The 14,487-nt window shown below is 42.8% G+C and overlaps 1 protein-coding gene across 6 annotated transcripts in view; it reads right to left on the minus strand.

Moving 5' to 3' along the window:
- Rere (arginine-glutamic acid dipeptide repeats) overlaps nt 1-14,487 on the minus strand; it is a 385,951-nt gene that overhangs the window by 352,809 nt on the left and 18,655 nt on the right. The window contains exon 2 of one of the 6 annotated variants that reach the window (XM_087214424.1): nt 3,536-3,708. The exons of the other annotated variants lie outside the window; for them this stretch is intronic. The gene's annotated coding sequence lies outside the window, so the exon portion shown is untranslated. The remainder of the gene's footprint in view (nt 1-3,535; nt 3,709-14,487) is intronic. 6 annotated transcript variants of the gene reach the window in all.

Below are 14,487 nucleotides of genomic sequence, written 5' to 3' on the forward strand. Positions count from 1 at the left end.
CCAGTAAGGCTGGTAACCCAAATACTCCACTGAAGTTAATCTTGCCAGGATCACCTCTGCCCTCCACATGGCTAAATCCAATCATCAATTATCAGTCCTCATCTGAGCCAATGTAGTAGGGCTTTGACATGTTTCTTTTTTTTTTATTTATTTACTTTTTCTTTTGGTACTGGGGATCGAACTTGGGACCTTGTGCTTGTGAGGCAGGCACCGGAACCACTGAGCTAAATCCCCAGCCCACTTTGACATGTTTCATCTCCCCTTCCTACCTGAATACATTTTTCTCACCCGGTTTTCAAGATGCCTTAGGGCTGGGGATGCAGATCAGTGGCACCGCCTGCCTCACAAGTGCAAGGTCCTGAGTTTGATCCCCAGTACCAAGGGGAAAAAAAAGATGCTTTGGTTTCCTCCATTTTTTGGCTAATCTCAAGTTTTGTTGCTGATTGTTCCCCTTCTGAATGTCCCAGGGCTTCATCCTTGGATACCATCTCTTTATACTAGCAATGACTAATCTCTTCTCATTTCCCAGCTTTAATTATATTCACCATGATTTCATAATCATACATTACCATCCAAGTTTCAGCCTGAATTCTAGATTCTCACTGTCTTAATTAAAAATTTCAGGGGTGGTGGTACATGCCTGTAATCCCAGCTACTCAGGAAGTTGAGACAAGAGAACCCCAAGTTCCAGGTTAGCCTAGACAACAACTTAGCAAGACCTTACCTGAAAATAAACATTTTAAAAAGGGCTGTGGATGTAGCTCTACGGTAGAATGCTTGGTTAGCATGCCCAAGACCCTGGGTTCAATCCCCAGTACCACAAACTTTAAAAAAAAAAAGTCTACTCAGCATCTCCATTTGGCTATCTATACAATGTTAAATGCAGTATGTCCAGAGCCAAGCTCTTGATCTTCACAGCAAAACCTGCTCTAACTGCAGTCTGCCCATATTCGTTTGTGACTTCTGGCAGCTCAGTTCTAAAACCCTGACTCTTCTTTCAGCTGTCCAACATTGCACTTTACCAGAAAATACTGTGACTGCACCTTTAAAGTGCATCCGGAGGGCATCGCCCTCACTGCTATAACCGTGGTGTGAGCCGACATCTTCCTCGCTGAGTTTATCACCAAGGCAGCCTCCCGCTCCCGACTATCTCATCTCTACTCTGTTGCCTCTGTCTCTGGTCAGCAAAGGAGTGAGCGACCTTTCTAAATGCCAAACACATCCTCTCATGTCTTTACTCTAAAACCCCAGTGCTTTCCCATTTCCATTTAAGCCAAAGTCCTTGCAAGGACAGCAGCAGTCTTTTACCTCCTACACTCTCACCAGTACATGCTACATTTTGCATCCATCCTAGGAGGCCACACAGATGTAGGTGGGTGAATACTGGTCCCCCAAAAGACAAGTCCAATCTTAATCTCCAATTCCTATAAATGTGATTGGAAAAATTTGTAAAAATGGTCTTTGCAGATGTAAGTAATTTTAAAACCTCAGAATGAAGCTGGCCACACACCTGTAATCCCAGCACTTCGGAGCCTGAGGCAGGACTGCTATGACTTTAAAGCCAGCCTGGGCCACACAGTGAGTTCACCCAGCCTGAAATACATAGTGAGGCCTGTCTTTTAAAAAAAAAACTCAAGATGAGCTCCTCCTAGACTTTGGGTGAGCCTTAAATTCAGTAACAGAGGTCCTGATGAAGTGAGGCAGAGGGAGATGACATGCAAGAGGAGGAGGAGATGTGAAGACAGAAATGAAGACTGGAGGGATGCAGCTATAAGCCAAGAACACCAAGGGTTGCTGATAGCCAGGAGAAAAGCATGGAACAGACTCTCCCTCAGATCCTCCAGATGGAATCACCCTGCCAGCACCTTGATTTCAGACTTCTCCCCTTCAAGACTGTGAGATAACAAATTTTTTGTATTAAGCCACCCAATTTGTGGTAAATGGTTATGCAGCCCTAGGAAGGTGATATTCTGCTCTTATCCTTGCTTATTCTGCTCCCATCATGTTGTCTTCCCTATGGCTACTTGAAGACCTCTCCACCAACTAACTAACTCCTGCACCGCCTTAATCTACTGCTCAAATACCATGCTTTTTACAAGGTCTAGCTCCTTTCCTTCTTTTTTGGGATACTGGTGGCGGAACCCAGGGGCACTCTAACACTGAGCTCCATCCCCAGGCCTTTCTGAGACCCAGTCTTACTAAGTTGCCCAGGCTGGGCTCAAACTTCTGATCCTCCCACTTCTCACTTATCTAGGCCTATCCTGATGTCTTTATTTAAATTGCAACAACCACCATTGTCCCCCTACTTTGAAGTGCCTTTACATCTTCTATTCTTCCACAGTATTGATCAAATTCTAATATACTACACAGTATTTTTTTTCTTAGCTTATTGACTCCCTAGAATATAACCTCCACAGAGGTTTCCTTTTTGGGCTGTTTTTTGTTTTGATTTTTTCTATTTTGTTCACTAGTATATCATAACACTATAAACTATGCCTGGCAGATAGTGACTATTCAATAAATACAGGCTGAATAAATTTGTTGAACTGAATACGTATTTTTCTGGAAAGAGAACCCACAGTTTTCATCTGATTAATAAAGCAATTCACTACCCAAAGGCTTTCTAAATCTCCATTCTCAAGCCTTAAGTGGCAAAGGAAAAAAGGGCTTCTAAAATTCTGCCCTATGGCCACTGTGTTCCCTTGCAGGGTGGCTGCCCTCACATTGTCAGGGCACTTATTTTCCTACTTTTACTTGGCCCAAACTCTCTCTGCAGAGCCTTTTCCTACCTTTAATAAAACTTTGCTGCCATTAAAATAAATAAATAAAATTCTTCTCTTAAAAGACCCTGACTCTATAAAAAAGCAAATAAAAAACACTCAACACCATGAACTTACATCTCACAAATAGCACATACCATAAATTTAAATTTCCTAAAACCAAATTTTGCACACACATGCACACAAATACAGTCCACTCAACTTAATGACCTAAAGTGCCTTCACCCAACCACCTTTTACAGGACATTCTGCAGTACCCAGAATGACTTAGTGTCGCTGCAGCTAAGACAACAAGGGGCAGCCCGTAGGACCAAGCATGCCCTCAGCCAGTGTAGGCCCACAAGCTCAAGCACACGACCCGGTTCCTTTTTCCACCTAGATAAAAACTCTGTCCAAAGTCAGAGAAGAGACCACAGCACACTACAACCTGTCTAGCAGATATTAATGTGAACTAAACCGGTATCTGCTCAAAATACACCATCATCGTTGCTAAGGCCTTGGGCAACTGTTGTAGAAGGGACGCCACTTACATCTACAATGTTAGTGTAAACCATAAAGCGTAACAATGAAAGGCAGCCAAGCACAGCAGAAGTTGTTAATGGAGTACCATAACAGCAGAAAGGCACCCACTGCATTCCTTACTATTGTTGCACCATATTTCACAGTTAATTCTAAACAGGTCTCTTTGAACACAATCACACTAAACACCAGAATTCAGCATACTACTTAACCAAACATACATTCTTCAGACTCACCTTTTATATTAAATAAATGGCCATTACAGAAGAAAATTTGCACATCTGCTGTTTCAGACTCTTTCTTGTTCCATCAGCAAATGGATTCACATACAACCAAGTTCCAGTCCTCACCTCTCCTGGTTCTGCTCCTCAGCTCAGGAATTTCAAGGAATAGCAATCTATCAAATGCTCTGGGAAAAAAGAAAGCACTTTGAATACAAAACCAGTTTCCTATGAGCTGTTCTCTAACTAGTGGTAAAACTTTAATTTCTCAGGATAAGTCATCTCACAAATCCCTGCCTTGCTGCCCTGCTGTGAATGTGTCTGTCTGTCTCTCTCCCCCATTCTCCCTGCACCCATCCACTGTCCCCTGTCCACACTAGCAGGCTCCTGCTCTTTAGTCTTCTGCAATGATGTCCCTCTGTCTGCAACACTCTGCTCCCACATCTCCACACACCTCCTTATCTGCTCCAATGGCACCCTTCAGAGAAGCCATCCCTGAATAACCTATTATTAAAAAGAGAACTGGGTCAGGGATTTAGCTCAGTGGTTCCGGTGCCTGCCTTGCAAGCGCAAGGTCCTGAGTTTGATCTCTGGTAACAAAAAAGAGAACCACTAGGCCAGGGATGTAGCTCAGTGGTTCCACCACCTGCCTTGCAAGCGCAAGGTCCTGAGTTCGATCCCAGGTACAAAAAAAAAAAGAGAACCACTCCTACATATTTCCACTCTTGGGGGAAGTCTCATTTTATGACTTGTTTAATCTAAATAAGAACTGAGGAATAAACTTCCTTATTCGAAATGAAATCTGGGCAGGGGCTAGGGCAGTGATGGTGAACATTTTAGAGCTTTCAATGACAACAAACAGCAGCTGCAGCACGTGTGCCATAGGTTGGCCACCAGTGGGCAGGGGTGTAACTCAGAGGTAGAACACTTGCCTCACTAGCATGTACAAGGCCATGGGTCCCATCCCCACTCCACAAAAGGGAGACCAGGAGAGAGGATGAGGGAGCAAGGGAAAGAGAAAAGGAATCTGGGGAAAGCAAATGCTGTTTTATAGGCCAATCACTTCTAAATGAGACATACTATATAAACATATGCATCTCCTTAAAAGTACCACAAAAAGAAAGAATATGTATATACAAAAAAGTTTATGGTAGTAATACTAGATATATTAAGAAAAAGAATAATGAGGATAAATAAGCTAGGCATGTAATCCCAGCACTGTGGGAGGCTGAAGCAGGAGGATTGCCTAACCTGGGCAACTTAGCAATTTAGACCCCATCTCAAAAAAATTTTTTAAAGGATTGGGGATGCAGCTCAGTACATTAGAACTGGCACCAAGTAAATAAATGCCCAATAACGGAGAAATACATACATACAGAGTGTGTGTGTGTGTGTGTGTGTGTGTATGTATATTTATGTATATATACACACCCAAATACACACATTATGTATTTTTTAATTTTTTAAACATAATGAAAGCTGGGCACAATTGTGCATGCTTGTAGTCCCAGCATTCAAAAGAGGCTGAGGCAGGAGGATAGGTTGAGCCCAGGAGTTTGATACCAACGGGTAACACAGTAAGCTCCCGTCTCAAAAAAATAAAGCAAAAAGTCCAATCATTAATAATAAGGAACTGGGCCGGGTATTTAGCTCAGTGGTTTCGCCGCCTGCTGTGCAAGTGCAAGGACCCGAGTTCGATCCCTGGTACCAAATAATAATAATAATAATAATAATAATAATAATAATAAGGAATTGGGGCCGGGGATTTGGCTCAGTGGTTCCGCCGCCTGCCTCAAAAGTGCAAGGTCCCAAGTTTGATCCCCGGTACCAAAAAACAAAATAATAAGGAATAAGGGGTCCAGGATTTAGCTCAGTGGCAATGTGCCTGGCTGGAATGTGCAAGGTCCTGAGTTCGATCCCCGGTACCAGGAAAAATAATAATAATAATAATAATAATAATAATAATAATAATAATAATGAGGAGGAGGAGGAGGAGAAAGAGAAGGAACACACAGAAACAGAATAGAAGTTAATATGGGAGGGTATTTTATTTTGTTTTTTGGTGCTGGGAAACGAACCCAGGGCCTTGCACATGCTATGCAAGTGCTCTACCACTAAGTTACACCCAGACCACCAAGAGACGTTAATTTTTTTGAAAAAGAAATTATAATTACTGTCTTAGTTACTTTTCTCTCATTGCTGAAACAAAATACCGACACCCAAAATTAAGGGCAAAGGGTTTATTTAGCTCAGTTTGTAGAGGTTTCAGTCCATAATCAGCTGGCTCCAAAGCAAGACAGCTTGGTTGGCAGAGGGGCATCGCAGAGAACAGTTCGTGGTGGACAAACGGTGGCAAAGCAACAAGGGCCTCTTCCTGTTCCTGCCCCTTTTATGTTATCCAGACCACTTAAGGTGGGTAGCGCTCACACCCTCAATCCTAGTCCCCCCAAGCCTAGCACTGCACCATGGAATCAATCACACACTCTAGATTCGGCCACTTTGAAAAAGCCTCACCTAAGACCCCTGAGGCTTTGGGGGACATCAGGACACAGCCATAACAATTACAACGACAAAAACAGCCCCACCTTTACATTGCACATACATTTCCTAACCTTACACATGTGCCTGACAGGCCTCAGCATGAGAACACAATAGCAGAGTCCCTGTGCACTGGGACCTCACTCTGTGTGACAGGAGATGGCAGGCAGAAGGCTGAGGAGAGACTCTCTAGGTGACATGAGAATGACAGGACAGCTAAGCTGAGACCTGAAGATAAACAGGAGGTCCCAAGAGCAGAGGGAACGGGAAGCAGGAGAGAGAAAAAGCAGGGCATCAAACAGTGGACATCTGGGTCAGAGGCAAGAGAAGACATGAAACAGAATCATATAGGACTATGACCTATGCTTTCAAAAACTCAAATAACTTCTTATTCAGTAAGAGGTTTTTGGGGTAACAATTTATTTTTGCATAATGAAGGATACTAAATAAAAGCCAACAGTCATGCTTAACCAACTGCTTAGATTTCTCAAAGCCCTTGTGTCCTTCAGTCTATCCTACTTTCTGACCAATACAAGGAAGGGGCTTGTGCTGATGAGACACGCAAGCGTGAGCACGCACCCTCTCTCCATCAGAACTTCCCATCCCATCGCACATTTAGCCCAACTTACCAGGACAGGCTTGGCCTCTTCAGGTACTGACTGCCCCACAGCACAACTACCTCTCCCCCTAGCCCGCAGGCACCAACGGAAACTACACCTGGCCCTCTGAGCTGTCCTCCTGCCTTACCTCGCCTGCCCTCCAAGTCGCTCTCTCTGCTGGCCCCCGCACATACCATGCTCACTCCTGCCCTGGCTGACCCTACCTGGTCCGCACTAACCTGTCCTCCCCGTGCCCTGGCCAAACAGCATCTACTCTTCAAGGCCCCACTCAGCTTCTCAGGTAAACCTTGGTCAACTTAACATATGATAATCTCACATTCAGCTACATTTATGTGTTGTGCTAAGCAATCAGTACTTGGTTGATTCCAATTTTGTCACAGAGCTAAACTGTGTGTTCCTGAATGGCTTGCCTCCAGGTTGTAAGCCAAAGGTAGCAACTTTCATTTCTTTTCTAACCCACTAACATCAACACAAAATTCAGAAAACACACATCCCAGTACCTGGCAGGCACAGCGTGGATGGAAGGCTGAACCAAGCAGCATTCAATGCCAGCTGTTTTTCTCCAAAACTACAGACCTACGTACCAAAATCAGGACTGAACTGACATGCTCCTATGGGCCAGGACACAGGACACATACTCTGAACATAAGACTGTTCATAAGGACCACTCCTCCAACCTATTCAAAAAAGATAAAAGGGGCCAAGGATTTAACTCAGTGCGCCTGCCTCAAAAGTGCAAGTTCCTGAGTTCAATTCCCAGCACACCTCCCTCAAAAAAGGCATTCCTAATGTGGATAAACACCACCACACTGCAAGTCTCTCTAGCACCTTCTATATTGCCAAGCTGATAATACAAATAAATAATAAGTCTGTCTGGTAAATGAGAAGATTTAGTGACAGTGAGAGAAATATAAAAGTAACAGGCATGAGTAACAGCTTAGAGTTTAATAAAGCACCAAGGTAATTCTTAGGATTTTTGGGGTTTTTTCAGGGGGAGGCTGGATAGAGGGAACCCAGGACCCCCCCCCACACACACACACACACACGAGGCAAGCACTCTACTTCTGAGCTACATTACCAGTCCTTTTTGTTTTTTTGGTTTTGGTACCGGGGATCAAACTTGGGTCCTTGCACTTGCGCAGCAGGCAGCGAAACCACTGAGCTAAATCCCCGGCCCTACCAGCCCTTTTTAATTTTGTGAGACAGGGTCTTGTTAAGTTGCCCGGGCTGGTCTCAAACTTGCAAGCCTCCTGCTTCAGACTCCAGAGTAGCTAGGATTCCAGGCATGTGCATCATACCCAGCTCATTTTTTGAAATGCTACTGGTTATTTTTAAATGATTCTGCAAATCCTCCATATAGAGATAAACTAAGTAAACTATTTTCCAGGAAGAAAAAGGTAAAGCAGTGTTACTTCTTCTTTCTTTTTCTTTTTTTGGTACCAGGGATCAAACTCAGGACCTTGCGCTTTGGTGGCAGGCAGTGGAACCGCTGAGCTAAATCCCCGGTTGTTCTTATTTAGGGAGGTAAGATGTCTGGCAGAGGGCCAGGATGTAGCTCAGTGGTGCCTCACCTGCCTGGCAAGGCAATCCTCAGTACAAAAAAAAAGGTCTGGTGATAAGAAAGAACTGAAAAACCAAATACTGTGTCTCTGGGGATTTTTCCTGTGTCTCTATTGAAAGGGTACTTTTTCCAAAGAAGGAGCTCAGGGAAACTAAGGAAAATTTGTATATAAGATCTGAGAGAAAATTCTCAAGAGTCAACAAAGCATATAGAAAGATATTTGGGATTCAGGAGACAACAGGATGCCAATCTCTTTCAACACAGACTTATTCTCTCCTCAGGAGAAACCACCAGTGACTTGGGAAATCCCACCAAGTTACCTTGGACCACACAGCACAATAAATGCAGTTGCCTGACGGTATGCATAAGGAAACAAGACTTGCTGATGTTGTTACCTCAGGAAGTGCTGTGCACATGTCCAGTGTCCGCACACCTCACTCACTGGGCTGCAGGAGCACAGTGCTTCTATTACTGCTCCTTTTCAGAATATACTTTTATTCACTTCTTTTCCCATTTTGGTCTTCAAGTCCCATCAGGGCAAGGATACAGGTTACCCTTGTATCCTCAGTGCCTAGGATAGTGTCCTGCAAATGTCACCTAGATGACCCTTTATTAAACAGCCATGTGACCACAGAAAAGGGGACTTAGACCTCAGCAGCCTCCCAGCAGGTATGGCCGGAAATTACACATTGTTTCTTTCATAATAGTTATCTTTTGCTTAGTAATCACCTGATCTATGTACTCAAAACAGCTAGTTCCTTTTCATGATAATATAAGAACATGGAAAGTATGATTCATCTGAAATCTCTTCTTTTCAAATTTAACACATAACTACTGGGTATCAACAGGAACCGTAGCAGAAGAAAAGAAAGAAAAACAAGACATTAGTTTCAAATCTAGAACTCCAAAAGTCAAGCAGAACAGAAAACCTGTCAGAAACCATTTAAAGATAAAGTACATCACTGCTAAAAAAACAAACTGAACGATCCCAGAATTTATCAACAAAGCTTCACAAAGTATGATAAACTAGAAGAGCTCCCCTCCCTCATTTAGTGAAGCCCATGTTGTATCTCCTTGTGTCCCACTAAGTTTATAATTGAAAGAGTATTAAGTGTAGAACTGTTTCTCTGCATGCAAAAACAAGAATCAGTTCAATAAATTAACACCAGAAACCAGTCACAAGTATAACAGGTTTGGTTTTGTGTTTTGTTCTTTGTTTTAAGCGGGGGAGGGGTCCCGGAGGATTGAATCCAGGGCCTTTGCACTCAGCTATATCCCCAGTCCTTTTTAGTTTTGTTTTTTATTAGTTTTAGTTTTTTAAATTTTATTTTTCTTTTTTTGGTACCAGGGATCAAACTCGGGACCTTGCGCTTGCGAGGCAGGCACTGGAACCACTGAGCTAAATCCCCAGTCCTAGTTTTTTAATTTTAATTTTAATTAAGTTGCTTAATTGCCCAAGCTGGACTCACTCCTGCCTCAGCATCCCAGAGTTCTGGGATTACAGGCTTGCACCACTCTGCTTAACCCTTTTTTTTTTTTCTTTTGAGGTGCTTTTGAGACATCTTGCTTTAAAATCCAGACTGGCCTAGAACTTGCTATGCAGCCCAAGCTGGCCTCCAAATCTCCAACCCGTTGCCTCAACCTCTCAGCAAGCTGAGATTACAGGTGCAGGCCATCATGCCTGGCTTCACCTCATCTTTGAAACACACTTTTAGTTAGGTGTTTGGCTGTTTTCATAGTCATCATTATTCCTACAGACCCTCTTAAAATAACCACTCCAACAAAAAACTTCAAACACAGACCCCTAATTCAGTTTAACACAAACAAGAAGTCTCATGTTGAGAATCACATCCAATGGCCAGAGCTCCTTTGCCAGTCCAGCAGGAGCAAAGAGCGAAAGCCCTGCAGCAGACGTCAGTGAATGCGCTCGGTGAGGGCGGTGCCCTGGTGCTGAGACTGCACGGTCAGCCCTGGACAGTCGTCTCCTACAGGACAACAGACAGCTGCCACCATGGCTACATGAAATAACCTCAAAAGTGCATAAATGCCAACCAAGTGTCATTACAGATCCCTACACTAAACAGGTGTCACAGATGAGCTCAAAATAAGTCAAACTCGGGCCAGAAATTTAGCTCAGTGGTTCCGCCGCCTGCCCCAAAAGCACAAGGTCCTGAGTTCAATCCCTGATACAAAAAATAAAAATAAAAAAAATCAAGTCAGACTCCTCTCTCCTCGGTGTTTCAGCAATATTCAATTCTCTACCACTCCCGCCAGACATTAAGGTCTTTTCAGCAGTGTCTTACACCAAGTGTTCTTTCTCAATCTTAAGGTTCAAAGAAGCTATGAAGGGTGGGGCAAGGGGAACATAAAGAAGCAGAAAACTATTTTTACAATGGAACCTTACAGTGAATCATTTCAGGGATGCACAGATGGGTTGTGGCCCACCTTCATGACCGCTGTATCCAAGGCTGAATTTCTGACAATGTCATAAACCATTACCGGCATCGTATCAACAGCAAGCATGTGGTACTCTGCAAGCACTGTGAAACCTTAACATTTCCATCCTCTCCAGTCCTTTGACATCCTCAAAAGATGCCTTGGACTTCACACCAACTGCTGGCAATCAGCATCCTAGAAACTTTTTGGAGGGGCGGGGGAGCTGTACCAAGGATGGAACTCTGGATCTTGAGCTTGCGAGGCAGGCGCATTGCCACTGAGCTAAATCCCCGGCCCTAGCATCCTAGAAATTTGCAAGGGCAGCATCCAGACAAAAAATGGACTTGGAGATGCAAGAAATTTGACACCACCTACATTCTTTTAAGGAAGTGATGAAAATATGGCCACTTGTTACAGGAGGAGAAGCTACCCCCAATATCCAAACGAGAAGTGAGAAAACTCTGACGCTGAGGAGAGACACTTAACCAGACAACACTCCCTAACTCAGGACAGTTTAAAGGAGAAAAAACAAAGAAGACCCATATTAACTGCTCTAACTGCAAATTAATCTTTGACCCCTAGAAAGCAAAAAAGAGCTCAGAGCTTTTCCTAAATAGGGGTAAATAAACAAAATGGCCTCTTGCCATTCCAGGGACTAGAAGCTAATTCTAGTTCTCCATCTCCATGGGCCTGTGGTTGATGTGGCAAGAAAAACTGCTACCTGCTCCCCTTCCTAGCTCAATCAATTTATACTATCCTTATTGTTTTTTCCACGACCGATTTACAGATTTCTGGGATTTAAAAAGTAGTTGAGTTAGAAGAAAAAGTCATCTATTATCACTCATAAAATGCATTTCTTTCTTTTCCTTTTTCTTCTTACGCTGCCAGAAAATGAACCAAGGAGCTCATGCATGCTAAGAATAAAGTGCCTTTTTGATGTCTTTTATCAGAAAACGAAAACAAAACTCTTTGTTTTACAGCCAGGCATGGTTGCACATGCCTGTAATCCCAGCATCCAGGAGGCTGAGGCAAGAGGATTCCCACAAGTTCAAGGCCAATCTAAATTATACAGCTAAGACCCTATCTCAACAAAAAGTCTTTGGTTTACTACAAAACACCTAAGAACAAAACAATAGTTTTCTACATCTGAAAACTAGTAAGAACTCAGTAATACCGCCATAAAAATACTCAAAAGATATCTACATGAACTGTTAATATAGGAAGTGTATCAAGAAAGCAGTGAGAGGTTGGGAGTGTAGCTAAAATTACGCAAAGGGCATTTATGAGGCCCTGAGTTCAAATCCCAGCATCAAAAAAATTAAACAAATATACAATTATAAAGAAAGCAATGGATTCTCCAGATAACATTACAGAGGATAAGCGCAAGGACCCGAGTTCAATCCCCAGTACCAAAAAAAAAAAAATACTAAACATTACAGAGGATAACTACTGTGAAGTTAAGTCAAGTTTATGTGTGCCAATAACCCTGAATACCTGAGTAAGGAGATACTCAAAGAGCTTCAAATTTGCAGGATGACTTCTATAATTCACGGTGTTTCTTTATCAGTTGTCTCCTGTCAGTTTATGCGCTGCTGTCCCCACCTGACAGCTGGGAAGTAGAGCACATAGCACACTTCAAGCCCACTGCACAGAGCTTGGACCCTCGGGCCGCGAGTGCTCACATGTGCACAACAAGCTCATTCTGATAGAAGCACAGAGGCTCTCTCAATTCAGGACACAAAAGAGAAGCAAGAAAAGCCCTGAATTACACAACACGTATGATATGTGTGTGAAAGACCCAGGAACCCTCACCTACTCTCAGCATCACACCTCCTGGCAAAATATTTTTTGTTTCTGTTTTTGGGTTTTTTTGAGACAGACTCTCACTTTGTAGTTCAGGATGGCCCTGAACTCACTATGTAGCCCAGGCTGGCCTCGAACTCACAGTGGTCCTCCTGCCTCAGCCTCCCAAGTGCTGGGATTACAGGTGTGCGCCAACATGCTCAGCTTAAGACAATCTGTCTAAGAGTTATAAATATTCTTCTTCTATAGGTCACCCAGTTCTCAGATCTCATCTGGATTCACTTTTGGGTCAAACATGGTGGCAACACACCTGCAATCCCAGCTACTCAGGAGGCTGAGAGCCAGGAGGATGGCAAGTTCAAGCCCAGCCTGACAAAAGCAATAACCTCTTCGCACGATGTGGCTCAGCACTACAGCATTTGCCTACTGGGATGGAGACCCTGGGTTCAAGCCCCAGTACCACAAAAAGCCAACAGAAGCTTGATTATTTTTAGATAGTCCCTACAAGTCACTCTGTAAGCTTTCAAGGACAGATGGAAATATCCACAAGCTAAGTTAAAAGCTGTATTCAAACAACTCAATATTCACATTAGTCTTACCCTAAGTAATCTTGTCAGTCAGCATCATCTTCTATTTCCCTATGAAGAGCTAAAGGAAAAGAAAATCTAATTAAAAGCCCAAGGAAAAAATCCACTTTAGAAAGAAGGGAAAAGAAAAAATATGAAAAAAGGAAAAACATGGAAACAAAGTCTTTGTAAATAGGGAGGGGAGGAGGGGGTGAATGGAGGGCAGGGGAATAGGGAAAAAATAAGAACCAAGATACATCATGTAAAGATACAAGATCCCAATAACGAATGCAACTGTATTGTATACCTAAAATGTACCAATAAACTAAACGGGAAAGAAATCCACTCTGATCAAAACTAAAAGGCCAAGGGACTCTAAGGTAAGAACAATACCTTAAGACACAAAAAGATCAGTGGAAGGGAAAAGATGTCAAGAGGGAAAGAGATATTTTAATTAAAATGACTAAAACCAAAACAGTCAAAATTAGTTCTCCAAACAGAAAAGGGATAAAAATTTGAAAAAAACTATGGAAATGAAAAAGTTAAAATCCACGGAACCACAATTTTAAGGGTGTTTTAAGAACCAGGAAATTGAGTGTTTAAATATATACACGTGCAAAACAAAAGAGAATGATACACTTGGCTCTATCAAAATCAGTAGAAAACCATCCCCAATGAGCCTCTGTGGACATCTTTATCTTTTTTTTTTTTGGTACCGGGGATCGAACTCGGGTCCTTGCACTCGCGCAGCAGGCAGAGAAACCACTGAGCTAAATCCCCGGCCCATGTGGACATCTTTTTCCATGTGGAACAACAAAATAGATCAGGGCCGGACACAGTCAGTGGTAAGAGCAACTGTGTAAATCATCCACAGGCTGCCAACAGGAACCCTGAGGACACTTACACGGGAGCCAATGAGAGGAGACAGAAAGGGTTTACTCAAAAAAGCAGACAAATTACTGGTATGCTTTTGTCCACACTAAAATATCTATGTGAATCACAACAGAAACACGCAGCCTAGACTGTTACTGTTCTTAGAGTTTAATACACACGCACGTGCACACACACAGAGTAGTTATTGAAATCTCTGAAATTTAAAAAAGAGTAATTACAAAGAAGTTAATTACCTAAAAGTGTGTACCTAATTCAAAACACCATATTTTTAAAATATTTACCCCCTCAGAAGCCTTTTTCACTTCAGATTTTGTATTTAAAAGATTTCCAAAAAGAAAAATTTTTCCAGAAAACATCCACGAGTTTGTATCCCCTCCAGCAACTCAAAATCAGTTTCAATTGCACAGTATTTAGAAGGAATCACTCTCAAACCACTCCCATCTAGGACCAAAGCACCAGGATTCCAAAGCAGTTGCCATCAACAGCTCACCTCAGACAGGGAGCAACTGCAGGCTCCAGGGTGGGCGTGGAGTCCACTGTGCTGACAAA

The sequence above is a fragment of the Heterocephalus glaber genome, unplaced genomic scaffold, assembly GCF_053883595.1.
Source record: "Heterocephalus glaber isolate CG9 unplaced genomic scaffold, H.glaber_assembly_v1.0 deba00001447, whole genome shotgun sequence".
NCBI classification, from domain to species: Eukaryota; Metazoa; Chordata; class Mammalia; order Rodentia; family Bathyergidae; genus Heterocephalus; species Heterocephalus glaber.